The sequence below is a fragment of the Rhipicephalus sanguineus genome, chromosome 7 (assembly GCF_013339695.2).
Source record: "Rhipicephalus sanguineus isolate Rsan-2018 chromosome 7, BIME_Rsan_1.4, whole genome shotgun sequence".
Lineage (NCBI taxonomy): Eukaryota > Metazoa > Arthropoda > Arachnida > Ixodida > Ixodidae > Rhipicephalus > Rhipicephalus sanguineus.
In genome coordinates, this window is record NC_051182.1 from 9,927,879 (window position 1) to 9,940,077 (window position 12,199).

Below are 12,199 nucleotides of genomic sequence, written 5' to 3' on the forward strand. Positions count from 1 at the left end.
ATTAATTACTACAGTAAAAGCTCGTTATTCGGATTTCTAGGGACCGGAAAAAATGTCCGAATTAACCGAATGTCCGAATTATCGAATGGTCGAAATAAACACAATAAATGCACGAGTTTTTTCAACATACCTTTACTTAACAAAGTAACCGCGGATGCTTGTCTGTTTTCGAGCAGAAATTCGCGCGGACACAATTTTTCTGAGCCCTTCAAGGTGCTCAGCAGCTCGCATGATGTCTGCAGTACCGCAAAAGTTTCACCCGTCATCCACGCTTTTCGGTTGGCACGGTAATCCACGGGAAGATTGTTGATGTTCTTAAAGCAGCGTGGCTTTTGAACTATAGCACACTGAAACGCGGTTCCGAAAACACAGCGCGGTTTATTATTGTATCTCCGCCATTGTTCCAACTCTTCTTCTTTCTCCACAGCAGACTACCCACTACCAGTTTATGTCCCAAGTGCGTCGTGCCAGAAGAAGAAGAAAAGTATGCCACAGATAGGCCCCCCCTGCAGACAAGTGGCCGTGGGCACTTGAAGAAAAAAAAATGGTCAGACTGAGCTTGTCAGACATGGGTGCCGGCTTGATCCTTTCAATGCTGACTGTGTCTTCATGCCCATTACGCAGGATTGTAAAATGATGTTCAGAACGCTTGATGACTGGGAAAGGACCGTCATAGCAAGGCTGAAGAGCACGGCGAGACGCATCGACACGAACAAAAACGTGTGAAGATGTCTGTAGGTTTGCCGGCAGAAAAATGTCGTTCTTAGTATGAGCTGAAGTTGGTGATGGGCGCAAGTTTGCATGAAGACCCGCAGACGCTGGACGAAAGAAGATGGATCCGAAACACTCTGCGTAGTAACGGGGCTGACGAGGTCACCAGGCAAACGGAGTGTGCAGCCATAAACCATCTCGGCTACAGAGCAGGCAAGTTCTGGCCGAAGTGTTGAACGCAGGCCGAGAAGCACGATAGGGAGGTGTGATACCCAATCTTCGGCGTGAGGCTGCGAGGCGAGTGCTGCTTTTAGATGACGGTGGAGTCTCTCCACTAAGCCATTTGATGCTGGATGATACGCAGTTGTGCGAATACGCGCACAACCCAGTAGAGATGTGACAGAGGTGAAAAGCGCTGACTCAAACTGTCTGCCTCGATCGGTAGTCACCGTTGATGGTACACCGAAACGGCTAATCCAGGTTGCAAGAAAGGTACGAGCAACTGTTTCTGCCGTGATGTCAGGCATTGGAGCTGCTTCAGGCCACCTAGTGTACCTGTCAATACACGTAAGCAAATACGTATTTCCCCGACATGGAGGTAAAGGCCCGACAATGTCCAAATGAATGGTGTCGAAACGTGCATCAGGGAGAGGGAATTTTCCCCATGGGGGCTTGGTGTGCCGTTGTACCTTGATACGCTGACACGCTGTGCAAGTGCGAACCCAGTCACGAATGTTAGCGCGTATGCGCGGCCAGACATAGCGTTCAGTGACCAGGTGTTGCGTAGCTCTTACGCCTGGATGGCAGATGGAGTGGAGGGTGTCAAAACAGCACGACGCAGCTGTAAAGGAACATAGATACGAGTGCAGTTGTGTGAAACATCGCACCAGAGCGTAACGTCGTCGTCGGGAAAGTTGACTTGTTCCAGTCGGAGGGAAGTAGAGTATCGGAGTCGTGGAAGCTCATCGTCTAATGCCTGTGCCTCCGCGAGCGAAGACAATGAAAGGTCGGTGGTGCCTGTCGTGGCATTGATGGTAATACGACTGAGAGCGTCCGCTGCACTGTTAAAACTGCCTTTTACATAACGTATGTCTGTGGTGAATTCGGCAATGAATGCAAGGTGCCGAAGTTCTCTAGGAGTGTGCGTGGCACTGCAGGAACGTAAAGCCGAAACAAGTGGCTTGTGGTCGGTAAGAATGGCAAATTGTCGCCCTTCAAGGAAGTACCTGAAATGCTTCACCGCAAGGTAGGCCGCGAGGAGCTCCCGTCCGAAAGTACTGTATCGGCGCTCAGTGTCGCGTAACTTGCGGGAGAAGAAGGAAATTGGAGCCCATGCACCATTGATCCATTGATGAAGAGCGGCTCCAACTGCTTCTGAAGAAGCGTCCACCATGAGGCTAGTGGGAGCAGTTGGTGAAGGGTGATGCAGGAGGGTGGCCTGGGCGAGTTTGGTCTTAACGGCGGCAAAAGCTTGATCCGCGACCGTGTCCCAGGGAAGTGCGGCTGACTCGGCTTGAGAAGTCGAGAGTAGTGCTTCCAGAGGCTGCAGCAGTGTAGAGCATGTAGGGATGAAGCGGCGATAAAAATTGACGAGTCCGAGAAAACGTCGCAGACTACGTATGGACGTGGGAGGCGGGTACTCGAGGATAGCTTGAACCTTGTCAGGTAGAGGAGTGATGCCATCTTTAGTGATCTGATGTCCGAGGAATGCTATCTCCGAGACTCCAAACTGACACTTTTCTACATTGATGACAAGGTCGTAATCACGCAGTCGAGTGAAAAGCTCACGTAGATGTGCCTTGTGCGTTTCAGCGTCCTTGCTGGCAACGAGAAGATCGTCGATATAGGCGAAACAAAACGGCAAGCCTCTTGTGACTTCGTCTATAAAACGCTGAAATGTCTGAGCTGCGTTTCTCAAACCGAAGGGCATTCGTAAATACTCATAGAGCCCAAATGGGGTAATTATTGCAGTTTTGGGAATGTCAGAAGGCTCAACGGGGATCTGGTGATAAGCTTTCACGAGATCAATCTTCGAGTATACTGTTGTGCCGGTTAAAAAGGCAGTACAGTCCTGAATATTGGGTAACGGGTATCGATCTGGAACGGTGACTGCATTGAGAGCCCGATAATCACCACAGGGCCGCCAGTCATTGTTCTTCTTGGGAACCATGTGTAGCGCCGACGACCACGAGCTTGATGACGGACGAATGATCTGCAGCTGTAACATATGCTCAAACTCGTTGCGAGCAATGCGAAGTTTATCAGGGCCAAGTCGGCGAGGGCGGCAGTGAACCGGTGGGCCTGTGGTTACGATGCAGTGGGTCACAGTGTGCTTGGGGGTCTTATCCATTGGAGACTGCGTTGTAATCTCCGGAAACTCGTTGAGCAGAGCTGTATATGGTGACGTAGGCGGTTTCACGAAAGTGGGGTTTAGGGCCGTAGCGCGTGACAGAAAACCATTGACCGATAAGCCGGTATAGCTATCCACCAGGCGACAGCGGTTCATATCTACGAGCAGATGAAAATGCCTTAAGAAATCGGCGCCTAAGATTGCGTAGCGTACGTCTGCTATCCAAAATAACCACTGCAGTTTCCTCTTGAGACCGAGATCAAGGGTCAGAGACTTCTGTCCGTAAGTTGCGATGACCGAAGAATTGATCGCTTGTAAAGGAGTTGACTTCTCGCGGAGACGCCGGTCAGTTTTGGACGCTGGAATTATGCTAACTTCTGCTCCAGTGTCCACCAGCAAGCGAAGACCTGTGGTTCTGTCGGTGATGTGGAAGAGGCGGCTTGATGCTTGGCCTTGATCGCCCGCCGCTGTTATTGACGATCGGCCGGAGCGTTTCCCATGCGCCATGAGCAGGGTGGCACACATCTGCGAGCCGCGGCACGAAAACGCCGGTGATAGTAGCATGTGTTCCGCGGTGAAAAGCGGTGCTCGGGCTGGTGGCGGGGCCGTTGCGGAGCAGGCGACGTGAGAGATGGTCGGTATGGACGAGGCTGGTCATTTAAGTTGCGAATGCTCAGCAATTGCAGACGCAAGTTGGCGACTTCAGCTGCGAGATCTTTTACCGTTTCTCGAAGGGAATCTGCTTCGGAAATCGGAGAGGTGTGGGCAGCGTTTATGACTGCCGGAGCAACGTCCATCATGTCATCGGCCATTTCTGCCAGCTCCGACAGCGTCTTATCCTGAGCTGGGACAAGAGCCATTCGCACGGTAGGTGGAAGACGCTGTAGAAACAACTCACGTAGTATGGATGTTTCTAAGCCGTCCGGCTGGTCCCCAAGCAGGTGCTGCAGATGACGTAGAAACTGTGTGGGACGGCGGTCCCCGAGCTCTTCGTTGCACAGAAGTTGCTGAATGCGCCGATGCTTAGGCGGAACGAGTCGGTGAAGAAGAGCCTGTTTGACTGTCGTATATGGAGTGTCACCAGGCGGGCCCACGAGGATGTCGCGTATTTCGGCCATTGCCTGTGGCGGCAACGCTTCAACGAGGAGCTCATGCTTGCGAACTTCTGACGTGATGCGATGAATGCGGAACTTGTTCTCGACTTGAATGAACCATAAGGAGGGATCGGCAAGCCACAGCTGTGGTAGCGTTATGGTAGTAGTACCTCCAACAACGCCCGAAGAGGGTACATGGCCGGGTGCAGCGGCAGCGGTACCAGGGCTGAGGCCGTCGAGATGCTCACGCTGCTCCATGGAAGGTCGCGTTCGTAGTCCGGGTCACCAATAAATATAGCACACTGAAACGCGGTTCCGAAAACACAGCGCGGTTTATTATTGTATCTCCGCCATTGTTCCAACTCTTCTTCTTTCTCCACAGCAGACTACCCACTACCAGTTTATGTCCCAAGTGCGTCGTGCCAGAAGAAGAAGAAAAGTATGCCACAGAACCTTTCCGATAACAAGAAGCGGCAAGCGCTCTGTTCCCGTCACGTTGGGGGTTAAAAGTACGGTTACTCGTTCCTTGCTTCTTGCCGCCAATTGAAGGATCCCCTTTCATCACTCTTCATCACTTCTTGTCGGGAGATCCCGTTATTCAGAGCACGCAAAATTTCTACTTTCGCGGTGAAGTCCTTGGCCTCGTACTTGGGCCGCTTCGCCGGCGTTGCCATCGGCGGAGAGTGCGGTCGCACGAGAAGTCAGCACAAAAGCATCAGCAACGATCAAGCTAAAGGAGCCATACTGAAACGTTCCTCGATAAATCGGCGATCAACGATGCAGCACACCAACGGGAACAAAGCAACAAAACCCACACGCGAAAAAAAGGCGTTCAACCAGTCTCAATCCAAGCCAAGCCGATAATTGATGTCCATGGCGATGCTGCGTTTGAGCTTCACTTTTGTTCCGAATGGTTCTTTTTTCGTTTTCGAGCCTCGCCAGCGGCCCGAAAGTCGCCGAATTATCCGATTTGCGGTCAAATCTGTCCGAAATAACGAGCGCCCAGTCTCATAGAGTGATGCGTATATTTACAGGGACCAGATGACGTGTCCGAATTAACCGATTTTCCGAATTAACGAGAGTCGAATTAACGAGCTTTTACTGTACAGAGAACTTCTGGCGATATACGAAGCAGTGCAACACTTTCGCCATATTCTCGAAGCACAGAACTGCACCATCTATACAGACCACAAGCCCCTTACCTACACCTTCTCTCAACGTCGCAGAAAACTCCCACCTGTGCAGCAGAACCAACTCTCATTCATTGCACAGTTCACCACCGACATCCAACATGTCAGCAGGAAAGACAATGTGGTCGCCGACGCGCTTTCACATGTAGCAGCCATCAGCTCGGTGCAGATAACAGCGGACGTCCTCGCCGAGGCTGAGACTACAGACACCGAACTGCAGGAACTTCTCAAGGGCCAGTCCTCACTACAGCTGCAACAAGTCCCCATTCCAGGGTCGAACACCACAATCTGTTGCGACATGTCGACAGGACGAAGCATGCCCAATGTGCCCCTGTCCCATCACCGTGGTCTTTTCAACCAGCTCCACAACCTCAGGCATCCCGGTATATGCGCCTCTACACGCCTCGTGGCTGACCGCTATGTCTGGCCCTCCATGCAGCGGGATTGTCTCACCTGGGCGCGCTCCTGCATTCAATGCCAACGTGCTGAAGTCATCAGGCACGTCATGTCATCACTCGGATCTCAGCCCTCTGGTCGGTCTGAGCACGTCCACCTCAACATCATAGGGCCCTTTCCCCCGGCCCGGACCCTATCGCTACTTCCTCACCACCATCGACCGGTACACTCGATGGCCCGAGGCATGGACCCTCGAGGGAATCACCGCGGGAGACGTCGCCTCGGCCTTCTTCACCGGCTGGATTGCTCATTTCGGTGCCCCCCGCCGCGTAACCACTGACCAAGGACGACAGTTCGAGTCGCACCTTTTCAGGCTCCTCGGGCTGACCATCGGCTTTTTGAACGCTTGAGGACCAGCAGTTACCACCCCTGCGCCAACGGAATGATCGAGCGTTTCCACTGACAGTTCAAAGCAGCCATAATGTGCCACACGGACTCAACCTGGCTCGAGGCCATCCCAGCCGTCATCCTCGGTCTTCGCGCCACCTTCAAGCTGGACATCCACGCTACACCAGCAGAGCTCGTCTACGGGGAACCACTCCGTCTCTGTCACGTATCTCGGGAGCGCTTGCAAAGTGGAATGGATTTGATAGAGATAGAAAGAGGCGGGAGGCCGTGGCGTCACTGCAAACACCCTTTATCTAACACACCACGGCACACAAAAATGAACACTCAAAATTTACAACAATATTGGTACATTAGGAAATTCCTAGGCTAGTGCGCTATCGCTGACAAAACATCGAAAAGCATTCTAGCTCTGCTTGGCTCCTCTAGCCCTAAAGTCTGGCCACTATGGCCTCTCAGTCACTCGCGATACCCATGGAGCGTTCTTACGGTTCGCGGTGTCCGCTGACTCGGTTCGTGGTCCAAGTCGACGTCCGGTCCCGTCGTCGAGGCTCCTGCCGACGTCTCAGGGCCGCCGTCGTTGATCAGACGTCTCGCTGGTCATCCTCCTTGCCGATGCCTCGTTCCCCGTCGAGAACACCGGTCCTCCCAGCTAGGCCTAACTGTCGGCCTCTCCTCAGTGCCACTGGCTCGAACTGTCGACGTGGCTCTCCGGTGATTGTCGGTGGGTCGCCGTCGTCTTGCCGAGCTGTGGTAGTGCCGTAGGTGCCCTGTGAACTGCTGTGATGGGGCTGCTGCAAGCTCGGAGAGCCTCACTTAGATGACACCAAGGTCGACGGCCACCCTCCCGAGCCTCTCGTGCCGCAGCCCCCAAAACGGGGCCCTGCTGCTCTCGTCGCGGGTGCGACGCTGGCTTGCACCACCTTGCTCCTCGACGACTCCACCGAACAATCACCAACCCTTCTTCTGTGGTCCCTCACCTCAGCTCGGGTCGCGTGGCACGCGCCTTTCTCCGGCCAATGGCTTGCGTCGACGTGGCGGGGGTGCACACCATCGGGTACTTTTCCATTCCCCGCACACCATCGACGCCTTGGGCTGTCTGGTGCGCGCCCCGTGCCCCTTTACTCATGACAGTCTCCCAGGTGAATTTCTCGCTGCACTGCCATCCAGCACTGCGACGTCAGATCCCACCGACTTCGTCGCCCGGCTCCGACGCACCATCGCCACCTTACGCCCGTCACCTGCAGCCCACCACAGCAAACCTACACCTTTTGTGTTCAAGGAGCTAGCATCGTGCACGCACGCTTTCCTGCGCATCGACACCGTCCACAGGCCTTTCCAGCCACCCTACAGCGGACCCTACCTGATCGTCCATCGCGACGACAAAACCTTCACGCTGCACCTGAACGGGAACGATGTCCGCGTCTCAATTGACCGGCTGAAGCCCGCATACATCGCTGCGAACGAACCGGGCAACGCCACTCCATCGACAGGCATCTATCCACAGCCGCCGACGTCGCAGCCCGCTCCTTTCACGACACGCTCTGGACGTCTGGTACGCCTCCCGGATTTCTACAGACCTGAGGGCTCTGCACTCCGCGGGGGGGTGATGTGGTGACACACTGCGCACAAACCGGCGCAACGTCCGCCTCGTCACTAGCTAGCCCGGCGTGACACGGCTGCATGCTGCACCATGCCTCCGATAAGGGACAGCGCCACCGCAGCGTCACCGGAGGCTTACGTCACCAACGGTGGCTATAAACCCAAGCTGCCAAGCTCGGAAATCATCATTCCTTCGCTACCCGACTGAGCGCAGCGTCGGTATGCTCGCCCCGCTGCTGCTACTTCGTTAATAAACAGTTGTTACGTTTTATGTTGGGATGCGTCCTTCCATCGAAGCGGCATCCCACAGAGGTTTTCTAGTTTCTTCTCTGCTGCAGTGCTACGTTCTGGTCGTTTAATTTTCTGCAGCAGCGTTTCACAAACACTTCAAATCACCATCGAGGGATTGGCCGCGAGATCGAGTGGAGTCGCCGCCTAGCGGCTTCTGGCTGAACCACGCCTAGTGTGGATTGCTCCATGCGTCGTCTGCTAGCCCCGTTGTGTTTGCATGTGCGCGTACTTCATGCAGATCCTCAAAAGGCGGTTTGTTCCGTTGCGTTAGTGCAACTTTAACCGCTCGTACGTATGCCTAACATGATGTAAAGAAGCATTTGGCCTTGATCGGCTGTATATGTACTGTAATAAGATCAGAGAGTGCACTTGTCGAGAGTGCTGTGTGTGGTCGTCGTACCCTCCGTTCACGCGAGTCATATCAGTGTAGGTGCCGCTCAGTGGTTCAAGCGCACTGCCAAGTGCACTTGGCGTTGCCCTAAAGATGTGAATATAGCCTTTTAGCGGCGTGGTGGTAAAAAAAGGCTCGCATGTACTTGAGCATTGTGGTTAAGTGTGGCTTATACGTTACGCGACGAGCTTTAGTTGTGTTCGGTCCTGGTCTCGCTAAAGAGAAATATTTCTGTTAAGTCACGCCTGACACGTCGGTACTTAAATTGTCCCCTAAAAACAGAAAATGAAATGACACGAAAATCGCAAAACTGAGTTGCCTTGCGCAATTTTAAAGGGGTGGTGCCATCAAATTTCGAGGCTATAACAAGCCTGTTGTGGGTTTCTTCTGTATGCAAGGACACTCCACACGAAGGGTCGGACGCAGCAAACGTTTAGAATATATTTTAATTCACTTCCAAAGTGTACCTAAATGCTCATTCTCCCGATCAAAACCCATCGCTAGCGCGCCAACACTGACGTAGATCTGTAGGATGGACAACGAAAGTTGTAGTGACGTCACACCAGATCTGCTGTAGTGACGTGAGTGACCTGCGGACCTCCGCCACCTCCGCAACGTACGTACCGGCTGTAGTGAACTAGAATATATTCTAGTTCACTATAGTACTGGCAAAGCATCGGCTGCTACATCACTCGCCGAGTTTCGATCGTTTTCTGGCTAAGTGCGTCACAGCCTTGTGTGGTCACGTGACCACGCCTCCTACACTTCTACGTCACTGCCCAACCTCGGCGCCCAGAAACCGAAACCGAAAGCTGTCCATATCAAAAGGCGATATAAAATTATTTAGCGAGAATACATGAATCTTGGTGCGTGCATCGTACTTCCTGGAGCTATAGGAAACGCTTACAGCAAAGAACGCGCAAGCCACAAACATGGTGGCACCACCCCTTTAACTTGTGGCGAAATTTATACAAAAACACCCATGTACTTAGATTAAGGTGCACGTTAAAGAGCGCTGATGGTCAAAATTAATCCAAACCACGTAGTTTACATTTATGTTATGTGGTAGGAATTTCATGCGAAGCCACATCTTTTTTCTTTACATCATCTTGAACGTTTGTGTTGCGTTGTTTAGATTGGCGGAAGGCAGCGGACATTATTCGTATGAAAAAACGTACTTTGGTCCCGTGAAATAACCAGACCTTTGTTCTATGACTGTCGTGCAAATAATCAATCGAAGAAATTTCCATGCTGTACAGTTGCCTTTGTCTACCGGTACTGGAATAAAAACAAACGTGCGCATGTTAAACGTCTCCGTAACGCCAAAGCGCTGTCAGCCACGTAGCTTTCCTCAGTAAACCTATAAACTGTCCTACATTTCATGGAGAACTGAATAAGAAATGCGAATGAATATTTGAGCACGCGGTGTACAAAGTGCTATTTCAACCCATTGCGCAGGAATACGGGCTTTCTTTTTGTTGAGGGGCATCCAAATGAACAAGAAGTAAATAGTTCATTCTGTTGCGCTATACAGCAGTGCGTAGTAGGTGGAACACAAGCCAAACATGTACAAATAAAACAACAAGAAAACGTCACCCATTGCGAAAACGGCGACTGTCGCCGAAGGCGAGCAACCCGTTCGTTGGCAGAATGCGCTTCTCCCACAAGTAATTGTAACGTTCGGCGTGCTTCGTGCATTAATTCGGAAATGAAGAGCACACATATTACCACAAAGCTGCAGTCAACGCATTCTGTTTGCCGGAAATCGGGTCACATCACTCACAACGAAGCGCTGTTGTGCACGTTTGTATACGCGCCGACAACCGCCTATCCACACTAGCGCGGCGACGGTGCTGCCACCTGCAGCCCGATCTCGAGGCGAATAGCAAGCTTCCTTGAGCCAGGCAATTTGATTGTGAAAGCTGGCTGACATAACATGAACACACGACTTAGTTAAGGCTGAGTTAAGGCAATTCGTTATGATGCCCCTCTTAACTAGCTTGGAGTGAGCACTATCAAAAGGAAGCAGCGCCTTCTTTGACCTTGGAAGGTACTCCCAGCATATACGGTCATGCAAGAAATGTAGCCTAATATCCAAAGACTGAAGTTCATCATCCTCTGGGACTTCAACGCTATATTTTAATCCCTCACTTTCATCCTCAAAAACACTAACTACGTAAGCAATAATTTTGTTGAAGTTCTCGCCTGCAGCTCCTTTCAAGACAATCAAAAAATCATCAACATATCTACATATTTTCACGACATTTCCGTCTTGCAACCTCGATCTAATGTGCGCGCTAACCACAGACAAAAAGATGTCGCACAGGATGGGTGCCACCGAGGACCCGATACATATACTATTCCTATGCACATAAAACTTGTCTTCCACCTGTACAATCGTAGAATTCAAATAAAACTTTATTCCAGGAAGTTGTTGCTTGTTAGGCACACATCATTTGAAAAATCTAATTCTCCAAAATCCTCAATCTTGCCTCGAAACCGCTCTGTACAACTCTTGATGAGGGATTGAATAATAAAGGTCTTCTATATCTATAGAAGAACCGCTGTACAAACCCTGGCTCAAGTTTTCTAAAGACGCTACAACTTCAAAAGAGCTACGCACTACGAACGGGTCATTGCTCACCAGGCCTTGAAGGTTCTTCTGCAGGTACCGGCTGACAAGGCACTGCCACGTTCCACTCTCAGATACAATGGGTCGAAGGGGGGTTCCACGTTTGTGAGTCTTCACCGTAAAGAATATTTCAAGGAAGCCTTTTTCCTCTTTCTTTGGTTGTAGTCCATTTTTTTTTGTTGTTGTTGTTTTTGTCGGGTTTTTTTCTGTTGCTTGTTCATCCTTGTTAAGAACTGGTTTTATCAGTTTGTCACTTTTGTTCATTTTATCTGAGTGTGGAAGACGCGTGCGCACGGTGTAATTCATGTAAACGTGTTAGCTTTCAGTGAAAATGTAGTTTGCATACTTGATGCTTTTGATTGGCAATTTGATTGGAATGGCGTGCTCGGTTTGATGCGCCGTAAAAACGAGTGGTAGGTGCAATAAAGATGTCAGTTGTAAGTTCAGCGCTCGTCCAGTCTACTGTGTTCCTGTGTCCTCGTCCTTTATTGCACTGTTTTTCCACAGCTAAGCATGTACCAACTCGCCCAAATCAAAGTCTTGCTGAGGCGCGGGACTTCCAATTAGAGAGGCTCGGCATAGTACGACCACGCACAAGCCCTAGGCCACACTCTTTGGCTTGGTGTTTGGAAAGGATCAGTAGAACTCGCCGTAGCTGCAAAGCAACACAGGAGAGCTCAGTCTGAGCGATGCCCAAACAGACGGGCTGCTGGATTGGAAAGAAACGAGAGAGAGAGAGCCTCCTGTGCGCGCACGTTTCCAGTCGTGCCAAATCCCGCCGTGACTGAGTTTGATGCAGCGGCGCCACCAAAAAACCGTTCGTGGCAAAAAGTGGCTAACCTCTTCTATTTTGCCACATCCTGTCATGGTTGATCAGATGGCACAACAGGCCACACAAAGGGAACGGGTGCACTTAGACCTCTCTAAGGCGTGTGCAGAAATCTCTGCAACCCTCCCCAAGGGATGAGTCCTACAGTAAACAAGCTTCGCTATGGATGTGAAAATGAAGCAATGACATGCAGCCTGCCCCCACGTGGCAAAAGTGGGACGCTAACCATATTTGGAATGCAATCCTCAGTAGCCATCAAAAACCACCATAACCCAGCACATTAAAGAGCCAGTAAAGAATGTCACGGT

General features: G+C 51.3%; 1 protein-coding gene across 1 annotated transcript in view; it reads right to left on the reverse strand.

Annotated features, from left to right (window-relative positions):
• The window catches only part of LOC119400575 (DNA excision repair protein ERCC-6), a gene marked incomplete at its 3' end in the record, with an annotated part of 295,855 nt that overhangs the window by 267,103 nt on the left and 16,553 nt on the right, over positions 1-12,199 (reverse strand).